General features: G+C 40.1%; 1 protein-coding gene and 1 long non-coding RNA gene across 3 annotated transcripts in view; one reads left to right on the top strand and one right to left on the bottom strand.

Annotated features, from left to right (window-relative positions):
• SGCD (sarcoglycan delta) overlaps positions 1-22,116 on the top strand; it is a 547,542-nt gene that overhangs the window by 485,942 nt on the left and 39,484 nt on the right. The gene's annotated exons all lie outside the window — the stretch shown is intronic.
• The window catches only part of LOC103664550, a 55,797-nt gene that overhangs the window by 18,644 nt on the left and 15,037 nt on the right, over positions 1-22,116 (bottom strand). The window lies entirely within an intron of this gene.

Here is a 22,116-nt window from a genome sequence, read left to right as displayed (position 1 = left end):
AGGAAAATTGGAAGGAGGGACTATCAGAAATGGCAATTTTTTGTCATGAGGTATAACTGATGTATAACATTAGTTTGAAGCATACAGCATAATGATTCAGTATTTGTATATATTGCGAAATGATCACCACAAGTCTCGTTAACATCTGTCACGCTCTATAGCTAGAACTTATTTTTCTTGTGATGAGACCTTTTAAGATCTACTCTCTTGGGGCACCTGGGTGGCTCAGTTGGTTAAGCGTCTGACTTTGGCTCAGGTCATGATCCCAGGGTCCTGGGATCGAGCTCCACATCAGGCTCCCTGCTCAGTGGAGAGTCTGCTTCTCCGTCTGCCTCCCCTCACTTGTGCTCGTGCTCTTCCCCTCCCCCAAAATAAATAAGTAAAACCTTAAAAATTAAATAAATCTTTAAAAAACTCTCTTAGCAACTTTTAAATATACAGTGCAGTATTATTAACTGTAGTTACCATGCCCTACATTATACCCCCATAATTTACTTAAGAAATTGCAATTGACAACTTGTCGGTGTTTGGTTTAACATATGGATTATGGGGGCGGGTTTTTTAAATTTAAAGAAGCTGACAGTATTTGAAATTGGGAGGTTTCAAATCTTTTCTGGACCCTTATTTTAACATAACAAGAGTTGGGAATCTCTAAATAGAGCTTCTGCCTTCAGAAAGGATGAGTGAGGAAAGAAAAAAAAAAAAAGAAAAGAAAGGATGAGTGGTCTCTTATTCTCCCCATTCCCCACCACTCCTTACTGTCTTCCCAACGAGGCAGAGGACCAGCTGCCATTTAGAATCACTGCCCTTGCAGAAACTTCTGACATATGTACTCACATTCCCTGCCTCATCCCCAGAGACATTTGCAATTATAACCTGGACTTTTTGAACTCTATGGTCTCGGAGGTTCTGTGGTTGTCTGGTAATATATAACATCCCCAACAGCTAAGTTGCAATATGTTGTCTCATTAAAGGTTTCCAGCAGTGGGAACTTGGGTGTCCAAACTGCAGGACTGACCTTTTCCCCCAGGTCACTGTAATTTTCAGAGGAAATGCTGACTTCTGGATCTGAGCGTTTAGGTGAGCATGGTGGAGCTCTGCATTCTAATTATCTCCGTGCTTTTGCTTTGCCTTGGTATTTAGCCATTCACAGAAGATTTTTTTTTTTTTTTAACTTCTTGGGTACTAATGCTCCAACCTGAACTACAGCCAACTAGAGTGTTCTGACCACAGGCTTTATCGTCCTCTGTTTGTACAGGCTTTTCAAATTTTTAAAAACTTCTCTGAAATATCATTTGCTTTTCACGCTAACCCTGTGAGAGATAGGACACATATCGCTTGACCTGTTTTACAAATTTAAGGGGGAAATAGCACGTTCTTTAAAAAGATGTTTACCTTTTAGGCCCTGTCCCTTAAAATCAGACCCTGATACATTGTTTTTAAAGCTGTTTCCTAAATACAAAAATAAAAACATGTTTATTTAATTAAAACATCATTCTCCAAGGCCTAAAGACTTCCAGACTGCACCATCCTCCCTCCCCACTGAGACGTAATTGAAGATTGATATGATACATTTTATTAATTAGGCCCGTCTGGTTTTCCCACAGAGAAAAAAGGAATGCATCATCTTTGATGCCAGCTGATTTAAATAAAAATCCATTTGGATTTAGCCCTTTCATGCTGGTGCTACACCGAAAGACCAGAATGTGAGATGTGAAACATTTACCTTGATTTCATTCTCTAGAAGAAAATCTGAAGTTTTGTAGCAAAAATGTATTCTTTGTCAGAGCACTGAGGAAATGAGGACTGGGCAGGATCACGTACCCTCCTCCTGATTGACTGCAAACCAATCGAAAGAAGTTGAGTGGGATCTTCAAAGAAATACAGACAGCAGAGTGCCCTCTTTTTGGTTTCATAGGGCACTACTGGGGATGGGTGTGGTGCATGTGTGTGCGTGTGTGTCGTGGTTAATTTTAAGTGTCAACTTAGCTGGGCCACGGTAGCCAGATATTTGGTCAAACATTATTCTAGATGTTCCTGTGAAGGTATATTTTTAGATGAGATTAACATGTAAATCAGTAGACTCTGAATAAAGTAGTTTATCTTCCATGGTGTGGGTGGGCCTCATCTAATCAGTCAAAGGCCTTAATAGAAAAAGATTGACCTTCCCAGAAAAAAAGAGAATTCTGCCAAGAGACTGCCTTTGGACTCAAATGGCAGCACCTCTCCAGCCTGTCAGCCTACCTTGCAGACTTTGAACTTACCAGCCCCCATAATCTTATGAGCCAATTCCATAAATATTGGAATAATGAGAACCAACCACTTATTGGTTCTTTTCTCGGAAGAAACCTGACTAATGACTAATACAGTGTCTGTGTCTGTGTGTGTATATGTGTTACACCCTAAAGCAATTAAGACTCTAAACCAGGAATTGGCATTTTCTATAAAGGGCAAGAGGTTTTCAGGGGCGTTGGATCTCTGTTGGAACTACTCAGCTCTGTTGTAGCTCAATAGCAGTCATAGAAAATGAGCATGCCTGTGTTCTAATAAAACTTTATTTGTAAAAATGGAGGGTGAGACAGATGCAACATGTAGGGCTTCAGACCTCCCGTCTACACTCCAGAGGTGTTGTATAACATAAGCATTGTAACCGTTATTGATTGATAGCTAAAATATTGCAAGCTCATCATATACCCAAGCACTTTATGGCATGTAATGTGCATACAGTTCAACCACAACTCAAATATACAAATATTTAACATATAGAATCCTTATTTTTCTGTAGCAAGTTCATATCTAATTTTAGCTCTCATTCCACAAGAGTGGAACAGAGTGACAGAACTTAAACTACCAGCTGGGAGACCCAGAATTACTTCCTCAGGGCTCATCCTGTACAAAGGGAGCATGTCCATATGGCACTTCATATCTTCGCCCCACTGATATCCAATGGGGTATCCAATATGGTGTCCGTTGTCTCATGGTCCCTGGTCATCACAGATCACTAATGAGATATCCTGAGTTCTGGTCTGCAGGGCTTCTTCATGTTCAAAGATGCTTTCTGCTATGTGCATGCCACTCTTGATTATTGTTCTGTTCTTGCATCACACGGAGGCAGAGAAAATTCCTTAAAACAATTTGTGGTCTTACTGCCTGAATACACCAGTTAGTTAATCTTACCCAGAGTCTTGCGCCTCCCAGGTTCTTTCCAACATTGGGATACATTGGATAGCACAAACACTTCTCTCTCTCTTTTTTCCCCTCTTCTTTAGATGCAGCTCATGGAACGGGGTAGGAACTGGCCAGTGCCTAACTTGTCACCCTGTACCTGTCTTTCTTTCCTCCTCAAGTGCAATCAACTTTTTTCTGGTCCAGAAATGAGGAAAACTCACTCTTCCTCTTCATGTCTTGAGTCATTTCCAATACCCTCTCTACTAAGCTTATCAAAAACAAAACGCACCAGAAGACTCCTGTTTTCTTTGCTTTCTCTCATGGTATCTCTTCTCTGAGGCAGGCCTGGTTCCTAGATTAGGGGAATGGCCAGAATAAGAAAGAAAATACCCAGATAAAACTCTGGTAAATGTTTGACAATGCTATTCTGTCACATTGAATCTTACAACACCCAGAGTAAAGTGAGCAACTTCCTGTTTTATAGAACTAGAAAACTAGAACTGAGAGAAGCTGGACTATTTGCTGGTATAAGAATCAAAAGAAGGTCATCCTGACTCCAAAGCCAGGATTCTGAACCAACAGTGGGTTATGTTAATCCAGTATTTACACAGGATGTTCTGCTGTTGAAATGGACTATAATCTGTAGAGTCACAGTTGGTTTGTGAGTCAGTATCAAAGGAAAATGAGCAACCGGAGTAGTCTTTTGGTGGCAAATAAATGGTATAGTCGAGGGCTACAAGTTAGAGAAAGCAGAGATTACTGTGAGTTAGGGTAAAGCTTCCATAAAGAAATGGTAGTTCAGTCTTCAAGGATTGAACTAATAGGATTCAGTTGGCAGGGACATATAATTTATGGGGAGGAATTCTATATCTTCCTGTCTTAGAGAAAGATGTCTGATCTGTCTGATGACCATCAGTGTGTGTCCAGTCTCTTGAGAGGAGCCACTAGTTTTAGTCACCAGTACCTATTCCAAGGACCTGAAACACTTATATTTTCTTCAACCATGAGACCTCTCAAGTAATACCAGTCAGTTCTTCACTGTATATCCACTCTTGGGGAACTTGGGAAACTTTAAGATGCTCTTCTCCTTGAGACTCTGTGGAACTGTCCTGGTGTGGCCGGGAAGGGGGAACATTATTTCCCTAGTTACACCATTTGGTCATGGCCACTCAGACATCAGAAAGAGCTAGAATTTCTCATTAGGATCTTTAGTTTACTCTAGTACTATCTGTAAAACTAAGCAATGGTTAATTTTGTTTGGGAAACCTTCCCCAAAACCTATGTGGAGTTCCAGCTGGCTTGACCCTATGATCTTTGGTCCAGCATCCTGGAGTCCTGGGCCATAGGCAAGTTCTAAACTTTGAATATGTCCCCCCCGCCTCCGCCCAGTTCTTGTTTTGATAGTCGTTTATTCAGTTGTTTTGGATAGAAAAAGTGTCCTTAGGCATGGTTGGAGTTTCCAAACTCCCTCTTACTATTTCATGTTTTTTGCCTAACATATAGACCCACAAACAGAAGACAAACCCCTTTCCTCAAAAGATCAGCTCTAGAAAATAAATACCGCTGTTTTCGTGAGCCTATTTTAGAGCTAAAAATGGAGCATCTGACTCATTATTCTAGGGTCTCTTAGAACCTTCTTCTCTCCCCTGCCTCCAAGCACATACACACACAGAGAGACTTCACCATCGCAGAAGACACAGCAAGCCATTCTTGATCCCACAAGTTGGGTCTCTGGCTGCTTGTTTTCTGGACAACAGATGGCAATTGACAGTTACACCTTTTTTACTTCTGAAGGTCGCTTGCACGTTTAAAAACTGATTGCCTTAGGGAATGATGGCTACAGAGGACGGGATTTTTTGGAATGATGAAAAGATTCTAAAAATGATTATGGTGATGGTTGTACAGTTCTGTAAATATAATAAAAGTCATTGAATTGTATACTTTAAATCAGTGAGTTATATGGCATGTGAATTATATCTCAATATAGCTGTTTAAAAAAATTAGATTAAAAAAGAAAGGAACAAATGACCTAGCTCTCTGGAACCCTTGCCCGTGTGTCTAAGGAGATGCATGCAAACTCCTGGGAGGTGTTCTGTTCCCCCAACCCTGTACTTCGTTGTCTTCCTCACATGTTTCCTATACAACTAAATCTCTAGGCACCCCTATCCTTTCCCCTAAATCTCATAGATAATGTACTTGGCCTAGAGAATTCCAGATCATCTTTGGGAAACAATTCAGTCATTAGCTATTTCCATGAAGTTTTCTTTGATCAGCTAAATGTGAGTTAAGAGCCCCTGCCATGTGTTCATATCTTTCATACTTTGCCATAGTTGCCTTCTCACTAGACAGTGACCTTTGTAAGAGCAGGAATAATTTTCATCGTGTCCCACTATTATATCCTCAGGGCCCAGAACAGTACCTACAGGACGGAACAGAGTGGGTGGATGAATGGGTGGGTGGATGGATGGGTGGACGGATGGCCTAACTACTAAGATACAGTTTAGGATTTTACTTTCTTGGAATAAAAACTGATGGAAGTTACAGAGATGGTTTTCCCACTTAAGTGAGGAGAAAGAGAGAGGTGAGGATGTTCGTATTCAGATCGGTCATTTTGTTTTTTCAGAATCTTAATTTTTTTTTTTTTGAGTGGTGTGTAATGAAGGTTTTCTCTGGGGATAGTAGTTCATCCACATTTGCTATTATAGTTGACCTAGCTCTGCTATCCTGCTGTTCTCCCTGCTTGTTTATAAATTAGAGAACATCTTTCAACTTGGTGGGGGAGCTGTATTCTCACACAGAACAGTAAGATGGCAGTATGTGTAGGACCATTTAGAGACATCGTTGCAGCTCAAATGGGGTGCCCCAAATTTTCTTTCAAGGCATAAAATCACTCACCAGGACAGGGCCAAACAGAATGAGAGCTTATTTGCAGGACTGACAATTTTTAAGCAGGCTGGAAGCAGGGATAGCATGTTGAAAAACTGAAGAATTCTCTGAGTGACTGCTTCTTTCCTTTCCATCTGTTTCTTCCCTAATGACACCTGCAATGGTCTAATAGGGCCACCAACTCAGTATCCCAAATCCAGCTTCAAAAATATGCCAACTTTTTACCATAATGTATCAGTTGGAAGGTAGTTCAGACGCCACCTCGTCTGACGTGCTATGTAATGTATGAGTGCCTTCCACAGTGTTCTGAACAGATGGTATTCAGTTGTTCTTTGTGCATCTCTAGCGATGATTACTCATTACTGCAGGAGACAACTGATTTCCATATTGGATGATGGCATAGAAAGTTCATTTCGGAGGAGCAGAGTCTTCAAGTATGGGGGTCTGGAGACACACCAGCCTTGGAGTCATGGCTCTGGTCCTTACCAGCTGGATGTCCTTGGGCAAATTACTTAACCTCTCTAAGCCTTATTTTTCTATCTCTACAAAAGGGGGGGGGTCAATAATATTTAACTTGTTATATGATGAGGATTAAATGAGAAAATATATACAAAAGCATTCAGTGTGTTTGTTGCCTGGCACATAGGAAATATCCAATAAGTAGTAGCTTAAAAATCAAGCAAAAAAAAAATTTCTCAAAGTGTTCTAAGACTAATAGTTGCATACAAAGGTCAAGAACAGAATTAACTACAGCTACCGTGATTGTCAAATTCATGCTAGTATCTTACTCCAACATGTATGGCATCCCATGACTATACCTGGATTTGAAATGAAGGACCCTAAACTCATTCTGAATTAAAGAAACTAAGGAATGGGGAATTACTAGGCAGAGACAGTGATGCATGGGAAATTGCTTGATAGTTGTCTAGAGAGAGAGAGAGAGTGTGTGTGTGTGTGTGTGTGTATGAATCATGACAGAATGGGCTACTCCATTTTCTTTAAAAAAAAAAAAAAGTGGAATAGAAACAGGTGAAAACTTCTTAAAGGTCTGTCTGTGGTTCTTGGTTATCTTGCTTGCCAAGCCCCTCTACCTACTGTACCAGCTTGTGAGTACCACCACACAACACAAAATCAAACAGGTCGATTCATTTGAAAGAAAAGACCATTTCTTTATTCGCAGCACCTGCATATGCAGAGTTTCGTGACTTCAGTTGTGATTTGGGGTGTTGTTGTTGTTGTTGTTGTTGTTGTTGTTTTTCCTATTTCTAAGCTTGAAATTACCTAGCTCATCAAGGTGATAATTGGAATCTCTGCCTGATCTCTAAAAGCAGTTGGCTTCTTCTTCTCAAACAAAAGACCATTGTTCTTGATTTTTCTGAATTATCTTGCATTATAATCAAGAGGCAGTATCCTTACACATAAGAGGGCCAAGGGTTAGGGCCTAGCTCTCAATTCAGCAAACCGAGAAAGGAATGAGGCTTTGATGAAAGATGAGTTAGCACCCAAACCTGTTTCTTCAAAGTAACTATGCGCTACAGGGGACAGAGCTCTTGAGAAATATGTGAGAGTACTTCTTAGGTGGCCAAGGACTTCTCAGCATTTCTCTCAATGGCAGTGATCCAGATCTCAGAGTCACTTACCTAATTTAAAACACATCGAGTGCATGTGGGCTGAACATAAGGTTGACATGAAATGGGCTTCCCAGTAACCCAAGAGTGAGGGCCCTGAAGTTTTTTGGTAGGACCATGAGGTCACTACTTTCTGGTCACCAACTTTTCATCTTGTTACATCACTGGGTCCAACTGCAGAAAACTGTTAAGGTCTGATTCTTTTCCGATGGAGGCATCTTCAAGATCAGGAAGAAGATAAAGGCTTTTCTTTTCTTTCTTTGTGTTTGTTTTGTTTTGTTTTTTGTTCGTTTGTTTAATGAAAGAACTTTAGGGAAATCCAGGTTTCTTTTCTACAACAAATATGGTGATTCCTAGAACAATTGTAATGACTGGTTTTATTTCTCCTTAATCCTGTCTTTTAGAGCCCATTACTCCCTTACCTGGCATACCCCTAGTCCCACTCCCTGATTCTCTTTATCAGGGTAACTCCTACTTATCCCGAAACACCACCCATTCCTGGACTTCCCCTAACATCTCAGTTCTGTGCCTTTGTAGGTAGCCTGAACTATTATCTTGTAACTTACCTGCTTGCCCACCTCTCCCCAGGAGACTGTGCATTCATTCCACCTTTGTAACCTCAAGTTCCTGGCACTTAATAACATCCCAGTAATGGATTTGTTGAGTACCTCTGATAGAAAGCAAACTACTGTAAGTATTTTTTTTTCATTCGACACATAGTTATTGAGTTATTATACTTAAGGAACAGAAAATTATAAGGCAATGAGGTTTCAAAGACAGCAGAACTGAGAGAACAAATTATAGTGAAAAAAAAATTACCCTTGGAAATCTCTTAAATTGTACCTATAGTACATGGTTTTATATGTTCAAACCTGTGTAATAATTCTAATTCAAAGTTTTATCCACTGAGTTAAAAGAAGGAACAAAAGGCTATCTAAATGCATAGATCTGGACAGTCAAACCATTCCGTATTTAAGTGACTATTAAATTCCTAAAGGTGAGTCAGTGAGTGAGTGTAATGTTCCTGCTCCCCTGAGAGGTTTTTTTTAAATGTTAAGTCTCTACAGTCTTGGGGCACCTGGGTGGCACAGCGGTTAAGCGTCTGCCTTCGGCTCAGGGCGTGGTCCCGGCGTTATGGGATCAAGCCCCACATCAGGCTCCTCTGCTATGAGCCTGCTTCTTCCTCTCCCACTCCCCCTGCTTGTGTTCCCTCTCTCGCTGGCTGTCTCTATCTCTGTCGAATAAATAAATAAAATCTTAAAAAAAAAAAAAAAAGTCTCTACAGTCTTAATGCATAGAAGGATATTTAAGAATTAAATGATATAATAATTATAAAAACACATAGCTTAGGTCCTAGGACCATGTGAATGCTCAATAAATGTTTGCTTAACTTAAATTTAAATCTTACTTGATTGGAGCTGTTTTGGAAAGTTATGGAGAAGAAGGTAGCCTCTTGCTTCTTGGTCACTGTTACGGTGGGTTCACTGGCTGCCAGTGCTAGTCCTGGGCCTTGGCATCCTGGAGCTCAAGAAACAGGAGTTTGGTCCTCATGACAGTGTTTATGTTGGATGCATGAATCATGTGACTGGACCGCATGTAGCCATGCTTTGTGCTAGGCGTGGAGGTAAGATGCGTGGGAGAGGCAGGTGTATCTCTGGTCTTGGGAAACTCTTGGTCATATACGAAGGACATAGGTTGAATAAGGAGTGCCTTTTATGGAAGAAGGAAGTCAGAGCTCTCTACAGTCCAGTCTGTGCAAGTGAAGACTTCCCTGAGGAAGTGGCATTAAGATAAGTAGTAACTAGCCAACACACGGTGGGAGACAGAGTTTAGTAGGGAAGTAGAGGAAAATCTAGAGAAAACAGCATGAAGAAATGAAGGAAGTCGAATCTAGTTGGAATGTTGAAAGTGGGCTTGACCTTTGCCTCTCCCACCCCGTCATGAGTGCCTTACTAAACCCAGTCCTTGGTTAATGTAACAGTCTATCTACCGTCTGTCTTCACTGAGGTAGCAGACAAGAGCTAGAGAAAAATACAGTCATAGTAACCAGTCTTTCTCTAAGGTTGTGAGCCCTAACCTCAAGTGGATTATAAATACAATCCAGAAATCTTCCCAACTTGTCTTCAGTCCATTCCCTGTCATAGTCCCCTAGAGAGTTACTTTGTATGTCTTTCTCTCCAAACCGTCAACAGACCCCTCCCTTCTGGCTCTGTTTCCTTTTACCTGGAAAAAAATAGAAGCAATAAAAAGAGAACTTCCACACATTCTAACCACATCTAGCTGTGTGCTTATCATCTACCTCCCTCCAGTTACCAGAATAACATGCTTCTCTCTAAAGCATCCTCTCCACTCCTGCAGTGGGTCCCATTTCCCTTGCACCAATTCAGGGATATTAGTCCAAACAATTGACCACCATCTCCTCACCTGCATCTTCAACTTTTATACTCATATCTTCTAGCAAAGAAAAACAAAAGAAAAAGAAACCTTCCCTTAACCTCCATATTACTCCTGGCTACCACCCCATTTCTTTCTTGCGCCCCCCACATAGGAAAATTCCTTGAAAGCATTGTCTCTACTCTCTGTCTTCATTTCCTACCTTCCCATTTTTACTTGATTTACACCAGTAGGTTCTCTCGACCACTCCAGAGCATCCTTTCCACGTGCATCAGTGACCATCACCAGAGGCAAACTTTTCTTTGAAACTAGTAAAGCTTATACTTCAGTGATCCTCATTTTCACAAGCTTTTTCAAGGCCCTATACCTAGGTCTCAAGAGATAAGACCCTCTACGTAAATCCGGAAGTCCCCAAATTGTATATGCTTTGGATTCCACAAGACCTAGATTTACCCCTCACTTCTGTGTTGCCATATCTAGTGGTCAGTGTCTTTAGTCCTTTCCTTACTGTCAGCTGCATTTGACATGGTGTAGCTCCTTCATTCTTAAAAGTTTCCTTGCTGCAGCTACTCCTTCTCTGAGTTCTCCTCCTGTTTTGCTGGCCTCTCCTTCTCCGTGTCTTTGGCTGTTTCTCCTCATCTCTTTGTCTTCTGATGTTGCCCAGGACTCAACCCAAGACATTATCTACACTCATTCCCTTGATGGTTTAATCTAGTTTCATGGTTTTAAGTGCCAGCTCTATGCTGACGACTCTCAATTATTTACCTCTAATCCAGACTTTTCCCCTAAATTCCAGATTTTATGCCTAAGTAGTTACTTTCTTTCCCTCTTGGGTATCTAATAGATATCTCAAATGCGAACTTTGAACTCCTGATTTTTTTCTACCAGCCTGAACTCTTATGATCTTTCCTCTCGGTAAATAGAAATTCCATTCTTCCAGTTGCTCAAGCCAAAATGAAAAACAAACAAACAAATAAAAATTTTTTTTTCAAGTTCTACATTAAGTTTGTCAGAAAAATCCTGTTGTTTCTCTTAAAAATAATGTCCAGGGGCGCCTGGGTGGCACAGCGGTTAAGCGTCTGCCTTCGGCTCAGGGCGTGATCCTGGCGATCTGGGATGGAGCCCCACATCAGGCTCTTCCGCTATGAGCCTGCTTCTTCCTCTCCCACTCCCCCTGCTTGTGTTCCCTCTCTCGCTGGCTGTCTCTATCTCTGTCAAATAAATAAATAAAATCTTTAAAAAAAAAAATAATGTCCAGCTCCCATCATTGTCACCACTGCTCTCCTGCCCCATGCTGCCATCATCTCTTGCCTGGATTATTGTAATAGCCTGGGAACTCGTCCTCCTGCTTTACAGAATAGACTGTTTATATTTTCTATATTGCAGCCAAAGTCAAATCATATCCCTTATTCCCCCCAAATCATCTAATCAAGGTGAGGCAGTGTACCCATGGAAGACCAGCTGGTGGAAGGGCCTATTCATGCTTTTAAGGAGGTAGGTTTTTATCCTCAGTGAAATGGAAAGCCTCTGAAAAGTTGTAAAAGGGGACTTAACCAGATTTTTATTCTAAAATGTTATTTTGATAATACATTCAGGCCTAGGAGAACACAGTCACAGCGTTCTAGTACCCTCTAGAATTTGAGAACCTGGAGATATGCAAGAACTAATGTTGTCATTTATGCTTACAAAGAAAGCTAAAAAGGATAGCATTTTGATGTGTTGGCTATGTTTTTTAAAAGATGGTATTAAATAGATTCACTCTCTCCTAATTCTTTATACTTTTACAAAAAGTAAAAGCCAAAAGAAATTCACATAAATTAAAATCCGTATAATCAATTCATCCCTTTTTTTTTTTTTTTAGATTGTATTAGGGTTGCATCTGTGATTTGAGTCTTAAAACCTCAATGATCTTGTGCGCTCGGTTTGCCTTACTTATGAACAAGGCATATTCGGGTAAGGCTCTTCTCGGTTGAAATCTCCTGATTCTTCTCTGGCTCTAGAAGCACTCATGTTGGGTGTTACAGAATCCTGTTAGTAGTAAAATGTTGACTTACACTTCAACTCTTGTTTAATATTGTGTTTAAGGGCTAGGTGACTAAAATTTACTTCATTCATGCCAAGGGGCCCTTTGCTTTGTGTTCATTTTCCCCTCCTAAAGGTACAGACCTGTATTCCCGGTCCTCTTAACAACTCTTTTCTCAGCTCAACCTCCTTTTCTCCATGAACTCTTTTACTCTTTTATCATAAATTCTACCTAGGCATCAAGTTAATGTCTGAGCAAAAATGTGGATATTTTTCCTCCCTAAGTCCTTCCCAAACAAACTCAGGAAGAAATGTATTGAAACTCAACCTAGTGAAATCAAACTCAAAAGAATCTAACTCTCTTTGGAAAATGATTCTCAATAAAAAAAAAAAAAAAAAAAAGCAGTATGGTTTTTGCTTTTTATTCTTCAGGACACTTCAGAGTTAAATTGGCTTTATATAACTTCTCTTTCTGTAGTTCTATTTGAGAGGAAGTTAAATATCCAAGGTTTAATAAAGTCAGACTTTACTGTTTTGATTTAGATTTTCTGTTATTTCTGTTACTATGGGCAAGAGGCCATTCTCATGGGTCTCCTGTGTTACTGCGTGTCTTGTATTTAGCTTTTGATTCCAAACTCTCTTCTCAAGGAAGTTTATATGATGAACAGCTTTAGGAAATAGCTTCTCTTCCACAGCAGAGAGCAGCCATATTTACTCTCCAGTATAATAACAATATCTCTCTCCAGAGCAAAGCACAGGCAATTATTGCCCATTAAAAAGGGTTTGGGTTCCCTACACTCAGGGTTCTCCTCCTGTAACATAAGCCACTGCATTTGCAGACATCTATCTAGGACCATTGCTCCGCGTACTTGGGATTTGGGGTAAGGAAAGTTGACAGTGGTATGATAATGCTTATGCTGCTTGTGCCATGAGTAAGAGTGTCCCTTGTCTCTGACCTGAGCATCTCATGTCTTCGGCCAGCATCCGTGAAACTGTAGAAGGCTATCTTATTAGCTTGCAATTGGGTTGAAACCTCAGACTCTTTATAGTTATTGACAACTATGGAAAAGACACTTTTAAATACTGTTTTGAAAAGGAAAAATGCTGCTTTAAAATCCGTAGTGGGCAATTCTGGAACAGGAAACATACTCTAAGTTTGCCCAGACTTCTTTGTTTTACTTTATTCTTTACTTTACCCTTCTTCCTGGAATTTCCTGCCTTCCACATATTTTCTAAGCCATTCAACAGCTGGCATTTGGGAAATTTTGTGAATAGGATTACTTCTTAATATACATTTAGTAAGTCAGTGGCTTATGCTACAAAACTGATTGAAATAAAAGAATTCAGCTTTGATAGCATTTTTTTGCTATACTAGGCATCAATTCTAATAAGGAATATTCATGCATTCCTTTGTTCATCCATCTTACATATGTAATTTGGGCCAGGTACAGTGTTGGATCTTAAGGATACAGAAATAGGGAATTCTTGGTACTATAAAGCACAGGAGTAAAGGAATATAAAATAATGAAGTAAAGATGAGACAATATCCATGCCAATATGGATTTTATTATATTCTTCCACTATTAACACTTCACAAGGAGCAAGGTCTCCAGAAACCATGGCTTTGTACTGCTTTTGTGATTTACATAAAATGATATGTACCCTGTGATTCCGACACACCATCCCCTCCTGGATCGTTTTCATATACAGAGAAGGGAATGAACTATGTCTACCAGAAGAAGAAGTGTATTAGCAAGAACTTTAGTTGCAAGTGGAAGAACTCCTAACTCAAACAGACTTTTAAAAGGATGGAGGGGGGCGAGGGTAGTAGTGACTGGCTCATGTAACTGAAAAGCCCAGAGAGTGACATGCTTATGCATATTTTTGGACCCAGGCACCCAAAAGAGTAACCAATACACCACTTGACTCTTTCCGTTTTTGAGCTGTTTTCCCTGGTGTGGGTTCCATTCTCAGGAAGGCTCTCTTGTAGTTCTGTCAAGATGCCTCCTAGGCTTCCACCCCACCCTCTAATTCCCTACAGAAGGAGAAAGAAAGAATCTTTTCTCAACAGTTCTAATAAAAGTCCTCGAATTAAACCCCAGAAGCCTCACTTGGATTAGGTACTTATTCCTGACCCAGTAATGAGTAGCCAAGAGAGTACAATACTCAGATTGACCAGAGATGGGTCATGTGACTCATCCTGGGTTGGAAGTAAAGGTAGAGCCATCCGAATCATATTGCCTGAATATATGGGAGGGGTGGATACCCAAAGAAATTCTGGTCTCCGTAACTAGATGAATGGAGGCAAACAAAAAAACAAATGTCTATTGTCTACCTCAAGGTCTTTTTTTTATTAAAAATGTTCAAATGTTGGGGCGCCTGGGTGGCACAGCGGTTAAGCATCTGCCTTCGGCTCAGGGCATGATCCCAGCGTTATGGGATCGAGCCCCACATCAGGCTCCTCCGCTATGAGCCTGCTTCTTCCTCTCCCACTCCCCCTGCTTGTGTTCCCTCTCTCGCTGGCTGTCTCTGTCTCTGTCGAATAAATAAATAAAATCTTTAAAAAAAAAAAAGTTCAGATGTAGAAACTATAAACATTTCTTGAAATCACCAAGTACTTATAATAGGAAAGTAGGTTGGTCAAGTCTGTTAGTAAAGCAGGTATCCATTAAACCATGATTGACAAGATAAAGAACAGTATATTCAAGCTTATATTGCTTTAAATGTTGGTCTAAATTGCATAACATCATTCAAATATAGTGAAAGCTAGCTCCACATTTTCCCACATTTTATTCTTTTTTTTCTGCCGCTAACAATACCTGAAGGACGCCTGTGTAGTTCCCCTTAGGTACCACCGTTCGTCTGGTGGTAGCTTACCTCGGTTAAAAAAAAAATTATGAGGTACTAGCCTCAAAAACACACCAGCTATCTTCTGTTAACATCAACCCAAAGAACCAAATCTGATGTGAAAGTTTGAGATAGATTGGAAGAAAAGAAATGACATTTTAGTTCTTCCCTGAAGATCTTTAATTTGTAATAATCCATGCATAGTAATGATTTGGCAAACTTTTATTAAAAACTTCTACGTATCAAATGCTGTTATAGGCATCCTTAATATGATAGTTAAAGTAGGTACTTCTTTTCTCACAAGTTAAAGTGCAAATTTATAAATCAAGCCATCTTTTTCTTAAAATAATTTTATAGGTAGGTTGCTAAAAATATTAAATAAGAATATGTATGGTAGATTGTATTGTTGTAAAAAAAAAAAAAATGTCTGCCACCTTTCCCTGGAGGAGGTTTGCACGGCCCTGCCCATATCAGGAATCCCATGATTTGCTTTGACCAATGAAGTATGAATAAACAAGAGCCATTGGCCATTGCTTGGTTTACCATTTTCTCTCTTCCTTTTAATTTTTTTTTTTAAGGCAGCTCCACACCCAGTGAGGAACCCAACACAGGGCTCAAACACAACCCTGAGATCAAGGCCTGATCTGAGACCAAGAGTCTGACACTCAACCGACTAAGCCACCCAGTCACCCCTTACTCTTCTTTTCTGCCATGATATCAGTGCATTGCTTTTGTAAGCCATTGAAATTCTGGGTCCTTGTTACTGCAGCATACCTTAACTTAAACCAACTGATAACAAATCCAGAGATTTAAAAGGATATTATATCAGCTTAAAGGTGATTACCATTTTGATCTAGAAGTCAAAAGAGCGTTGTTAGCCCCTCCCACCAGAAAGTCAGAGAGCTATAGCCTACACTAATTAGGAAGACCTCAATATTTTGAGTGTTGGCATTGAGCTGTGTGTGACTAGTTTGCATCGATTCTGCCCAGGCATTGCATTTACTTCAAAGAAGATGAGTTTCTTTGTCATGACTCTGTGATCACGGGTATTGAATAGTCCCTTATTAATTTACTTTAAAGAACTCTTATATTTGATTTTGTGTCTTGGCCAGTCCTTTAATAGTGATGTGACGTAGGTCTTGCCTTTCACCACTATTTTGTAGTACCTTGTTTTTATTCATGGTGGTTCAAATATGTTTACTAAAATACTCCAAGCTGGTGCAATAATATTCAATTTTGTCAGAAATCCTAAGGTAAAAGTCACTTGAAGGATATATTTAAACCCTATTTTTCTCCCAGTTCTATGAGGGATGCGGTAGTATAATGTATTATCTGTCTTCTGGTTGTAAAATCTCAAGTTATATGTATCTATAGCAGGTACCATTCCAAGCTGGAATAAAAAACAGAAAGACCTTTTTTCCATTTACGTAGAACATCTATTTTTCTAGATAGTATAGACCTATTATTTAATTCAGGATATCACTATCTTCCATCCTTCTCCCTCTGGTTTATGTCTCAGTTTTAGTCGGAGTCCTAATATAATGACAAGGCTTCTGGGTAGTGGCGCTTGAATCCTTGTCCTTCTCCACTTATAGCGACATCTGCCAGGATGCCTTTATTTCTCCTGATCCTCACTCATTGGTTTTGGCAATATCTTATCCCATCCCCCTAATCCTGACAATAAGACCCTGCACCCCATCCATTCTCTATGTCATTTTCCTGCTGCACTTACATGATGGGAAAAAATTCGCTCCTTCCTTTGCCCTGTTCAGAGGCACACTGATATGCCCTCACGCTGTCTGTTGGACCCATCAGGCAACCATTTCTTCTTGGGTTCTTGACACTTGGGCAAAGGATGAGGGTGCATTTCTTTCTGCTCTCAAAGTCTCCAAACTTAGCTGGAGGTTCCAATGGTCTGCCCCCTCCTGCACTTGGACTTTCCTGGGGCATGAAATAGGCACTGGGGCCCATTCTTTATTGCCTAATTTTGTTCTTTTCTTGTGACTTATCCCTTTCTTTCCTTCATCTGGGAGAGTGTTGATCAAGTTTAATGATATGTTACTTTGACTCTTCAACTGTTCTTTAAGAACCCATTGTTTATAGCCTGTCCTAGCCCTTTTGAGATCCAAAAGCCAAGAACTCGACTGTCTCGTTCTCTGCATACTGCTTTGTCATTTCTTACTTGAAATAGTTTACATAGAATACAGTACCTGTTACCTGAATAGGGAGAAGAGTTACAGAAAAACAGGAAGTAGCATGTGTTCCAAAAAAAGCACTACCATTATTATATCAAGATATTATTCTATCACAGATACATGTGTAAAAATATATATGTAGTCATAAAACAAAACACAAACTTTGGAGTCTTGGTAGAGCATCTTTTGATCAAAAGCCAGATATTTTTATATGAAAATTAGTATTTGTTTTCGTTTGTCTTTCCATCTCTTCTTATCTACAGACTAGGATGGTGTTTCAGAGTATAAGTCTATGCCAACCAGCACATCATGGAACAACTGGTTTCATGCCTATTCAATAAAATTCTTTCTTTAGACTCACATCCTCTTCACTCACTGTAATTATTACTCTCAGTAAAGAAGGTTTGGATGTACTCAAATTGTATACATTTTAGTGCATCCTCGGATCTTACATCATGCCCCACCTTTTCCCTCTTAAAAGGAAAAGTTTCACGGTTATTCTAGATAACAGGCCCTTGAGCTAACACAAAACAACAAAACCAAATGAACACAATCAAATGAATGTGAATTAGTTCCTTGTTTATGAATATTTATCTTTGAATATAAACAATTGTTCTTCTCCTTTTAGAGATGAACTTAACATGAGAAGAATTCTGAGCTAGATTATTGGACAAGCGATTAACGATGTAGATTGAATCAATATGGTAAATGATCATGACAGGGAGACCAAGAAATAATGTTTAAATGTCATTTTTTTTTCCCAAATGAGAATTGTTGTGTACTTGAAAAAGCACTTAATTAAGGGCCTAAAAGGGATTCTGAGTTTGGCTCTGTCATTAATAAGCAATTCATTTAATTTCTCTGAGCTGTTATTTTCTTCAATAATAGAAGAAGGAATAGCACTGTCAATGTTTCCCCAAATGTAGAAGGCCAACCACTGGTGTCACTGGAGATAATACCGCTGGTAGGTGGTATATTAAATAACAGAGTAACAGAGCCATTCTGTTTTCAACTCCACCATCCTGATTAAGGCAAAGATAAAGTCTTGTTGGTGCTAGTTTTGAAATCATTTCGTGTTACTTCTACTTTTTTAAAAAAATTGAATTATAGTTAACACACAATTAGTTTCAGATAAACAACATAGTGACTCGACAAGTCTATATGTTATGCTTTGCTCACTACAAGGTAGCTACCACCTGTCACCGTACAACACTATTACAGTACCATGGACTATATTCCCTAGGCTGGACCTTCTGTCTCGGTGATTTACTCATTCCATTACTGGAAGCCTATACCTCTGACTTGCCTTCCCCCATTTTGCCCATCCCTCCTCACCTCTGGCAACCAGCAGTTTGTTCTCTGTATTGGTGGGTCTGCTTCTGCTTTGTTTTGTTTTATAGGCCCCACATAAAAATGAAACTATATGGTATTTGTCTTTCTCTGACTTATTTCACTTAGCATAATACCCTCTAGGTCCACCCACTGTCGCAAATGGCAAGATCTCATTCTTTTTTTATGGCTGAGTAATATTTCCTTGTATACATCTACTTTTTAAACAAAGCCATCAGAACTTTTAAATTCAGAACTTTTTAGTATGTAATAGTTTCTGGAAAAAAACCACTGTTTTGTTTTTAATGTATTATTTATTTGGTATCTTCTTTGGGGCAAAGAATATTGATTTTCCATTAATGATAGTAAAACAGAGTAGCCTTTTAAAATTTAAGACAAGTATTCATTAAAAAATAATAAGTAAATATTAGGGCAAGTATGGTGTGCATGAATCAATGTTTGGCACCATAGGCTGAGTGACCTAAAAGGACTTTTCAAAGAGCCCAATTTATGTTTTGTTTGTTCCTGGTGAAAGACAGCATGCTGTAAGCTAGGTTCTCCCCCTTCGGCTTATGAATCAGAGTGCAAAGTGGTAAGATAAGCTTCAGAATATAAATAAGACACATCTTCGAGAACATCAGCCTTACTTGAAGATTACAGCAGCCACATACATACATACACACACATAATAAATATATAAATAGATATATTCAGAAATGGATGCCAAATTTGCATTAATTTGCAGGATAAAACACTGGCCTTCAAACACATTTCTTGCTTGTGTTTGAATAGGCAGCCTTGAGCAGATGGGAAAGTCATCAGAGTAGATTAGTAGGTATAGAATAAGGAACGCCCCTAAATTCAGGACACGAGGCAGAGATCACCAAGACCACGTGGTGACAAAAACAATAGGCAGAGTTTCAAATTGCAGTGTTTTCCCATTGTGAACACAGAAGTGAACTAGCCCCAAATACACTTTGAAATTTGATCAAAAGGAGCAGAGGGTTTCTGTAAGGTTGAGTTATTCCTACCTCCCCGCTCTCTCATTCACCTGGTAATGAACATCCTCTCCACGCAAACAGTATCTTAGGGAAGGAAGCCGCGTGCATATGAAGTACATAGCAATTAGTGGCCATTTGAAGCCTCACCAGCTCTACTTTAGGAAAAAATCTGGAAAACAGCAGAGGGGAAGGGGTTTGCGCAGAAGACAGATTAAGACTGAGGTCTTGGGGGGAAGAATTCAGAGTAATATGTTAAGCATTGCAATGATCCTGCCATTTGAGAGCTGCTAGGGAACTGGTTTCTTCTTCACCTGAGCCCCAGCTTGTATAAACAATAAATCACGCTTTTGCACACCTATTATTTCTCCCTTTTTTTTTTTTTTTTTTTTTTACCCGTCAGCAACATGGTGAGGCAAGACACTTTGGGTTTGGAAAGAGCAGAAATCCATTCTTTCGGTGATCTGTGTTATGGGCAAAGACTGGAACCACTAAAACTTCCTGTCACTCATTATTTCCCGCCTGCTCTGGGGAGCCGGGAAAGGAGTCAGCATGGAAAGCAGACTTACATCTTTAAACCCCACCTTCACAGCCCGCCAGCCATGGGGGGCTTTTGATAAGAGTTTGAGAGGCACAGAGAAAGGATCCAGGCCTTTCCCTCTTAAAGCGCTCCCACAGCGTTGCAGCTATGGCATCTGGGGAAAGTGTGCTTGCTTCATAAGCTCCCTTTTGGTTGTCAGTCTTCTCCACCAGGAATTACAGGATGTAATCTGGGCCTGATGACTAGGAAGTGCCTGTGAAATGGAGATTCTCGTCTCTGCCGCTCTATCACTGGCTCTCTGGTAGTGGTAGAAAAAGACAGGAAGCTGCCTTCTTTTTTTTTTTTTTTTGTGCATATTTCTGTATAGACCAAGTCGTGATGGAGAACAAATGCTCAGTAATACTCAGTGAATGACTGAATACCATTACCAATTCTAACACCCTTGGAAAAACAAGCCGAAGTATTGCCTCTCTGAGAAAAACCTTTTTTTTTTTTTTTGGCCTGGGTTTCACCAGGCACTTTATTTTTTTTTTTAATGATTTTTTTATTATATTATGTTAGTCACCATACAGTACATCCCCGGTTTCCTCACCAGGCACTTTAAAAAAGTACCTTCACTTTCCCAGGCGCCTGAGTGGCACAGCTCATTAAGTGTCTGACTCTTGGTTTCGGCTCAGGACGTGATCTCAGGGTCCTGGGATCCAGCCCCACATCAGGCTCTGCGCTCAACATGGGTCTGCATGAGATTCTCTCTCCCTCTCCCTCTTCCCCTCCTGCGCATGTTCTCACTCTCTCTCTAAAATCAATGAATCTTTAAAAAGTAAATAAATAGAAATAAATAAATAAGTACCTTCACTTTCCAAACTCTGAGCAACACCCTAGGAGGCTTTATAGAGTTTGTCCCATAGAAGTGGAGTTCTAGAATGTCCTACTTTAGTAAACACCGTTAAGGCAGTGTGGATGGCTTCCTGCCAAGTTAACGTTAAGTTCCTGCAAATGTATCCTTCGATATCTCCCTCACAGAGCAGTCAGAGATAAGAGGGAAAATGAAGCTGGGGGAGGGGGGATAAATTTTGATACCAGCAGCTCCGGCAGCCATCAGCATCAACATAAGTGCCTTTTAATCCGCTGTATTTTGCCAGAGCATGACCCTCTCTGTGAGGATTGGTAATTGCTGAACTTTACTTCTTGCTGTGACTCCAGGGAAAGGTGGTCCCCAGGCCCCGAGCTGATTTTGCTCAGTGAGAGATCCCTGGGAGCTACTATTTTAGCTTTAATCCCGTACATGCACTTTTTTTTTTAATCAGGTTTTATATTTTAATGACTTCCTGAAACTCCCCAAAGTCAAATACATCAAAAATATGTATCTCTGCAGAGGTGTGATAGCCTAATAGTCTGTCCAGTGGTTGCGAAAGAAGGTAACCCTGCAGGCTTGGCAGATCTTTAAGAAACATTTAAGGTGAGCTGTTGTATGCAGCCATGCTATGGAAATCAGATAAGATAGTCATTATTTTGTCAACTTATATTTGATAAAGTTTATTTTTCCAGCCAAGGTAATGTTCCCACCTCCCTATTCTCATCAGCTTCCCTATTAGATAAAAAGCATCAGATGCAATTATTAGAAACTGAAACACCTGGGTGGCTCAAACATCTGACGGGCTCGGGCGGGTCCTGATCTCAGCGTCTTGGGATCAAGCCCTGCATTGGGCTCCTTTGCTCAGCAGGGAGTCTGCTTGTCTCTCTACCTCTACCCCTCCTCCTTGCCCCATTCACGCTCTCTCTCTCTCTCAAGTAAAATCTTAAAAAAAAAAAAAAAAAAGACTAGACAGACTCTGGGTATAGGGAGAAAATATTATAAACTCACAGAATCCAAAAACCAGCATCCAATTTCTTAGGAAACACTAGAGCCAGGGTGGTCTGGGCTCTGCTCCGTCTGTTCCCCTTGGTCCTCAGTCCACATGGCATAATGAGTGCAGGTCTTGATGGGCACTAAGCCCTTGTTCTCTTCCCTGCTTTGCCTATGCTCTTCCCTTGGGTTCACATGTCCTTTCATGGGCTCCTTCAGATAGGCGTTCCCCACATTTTTTTTTTCCAGCATAGCTTAGTTT

This window comes from Ursus maritimus, unplaced genomic scaffold (assembly GCF_017311325.1).
Source record: "Ursus maritimus isolate PB19 unplaced genomic scaffold, ASM1731132v1 scaffold_15, whole genome shotgun sequence".
Classification (NCBI taxonomy): domain Eukaryota; kingdom Metazoa; phylum Chordata; class Mammalia; order Carnivora; family Ursidae; genus Ursus; species Ursus maritimus.
This window is presented reverse-complemented; position numbering and strand designations above follow the sequence as displayed.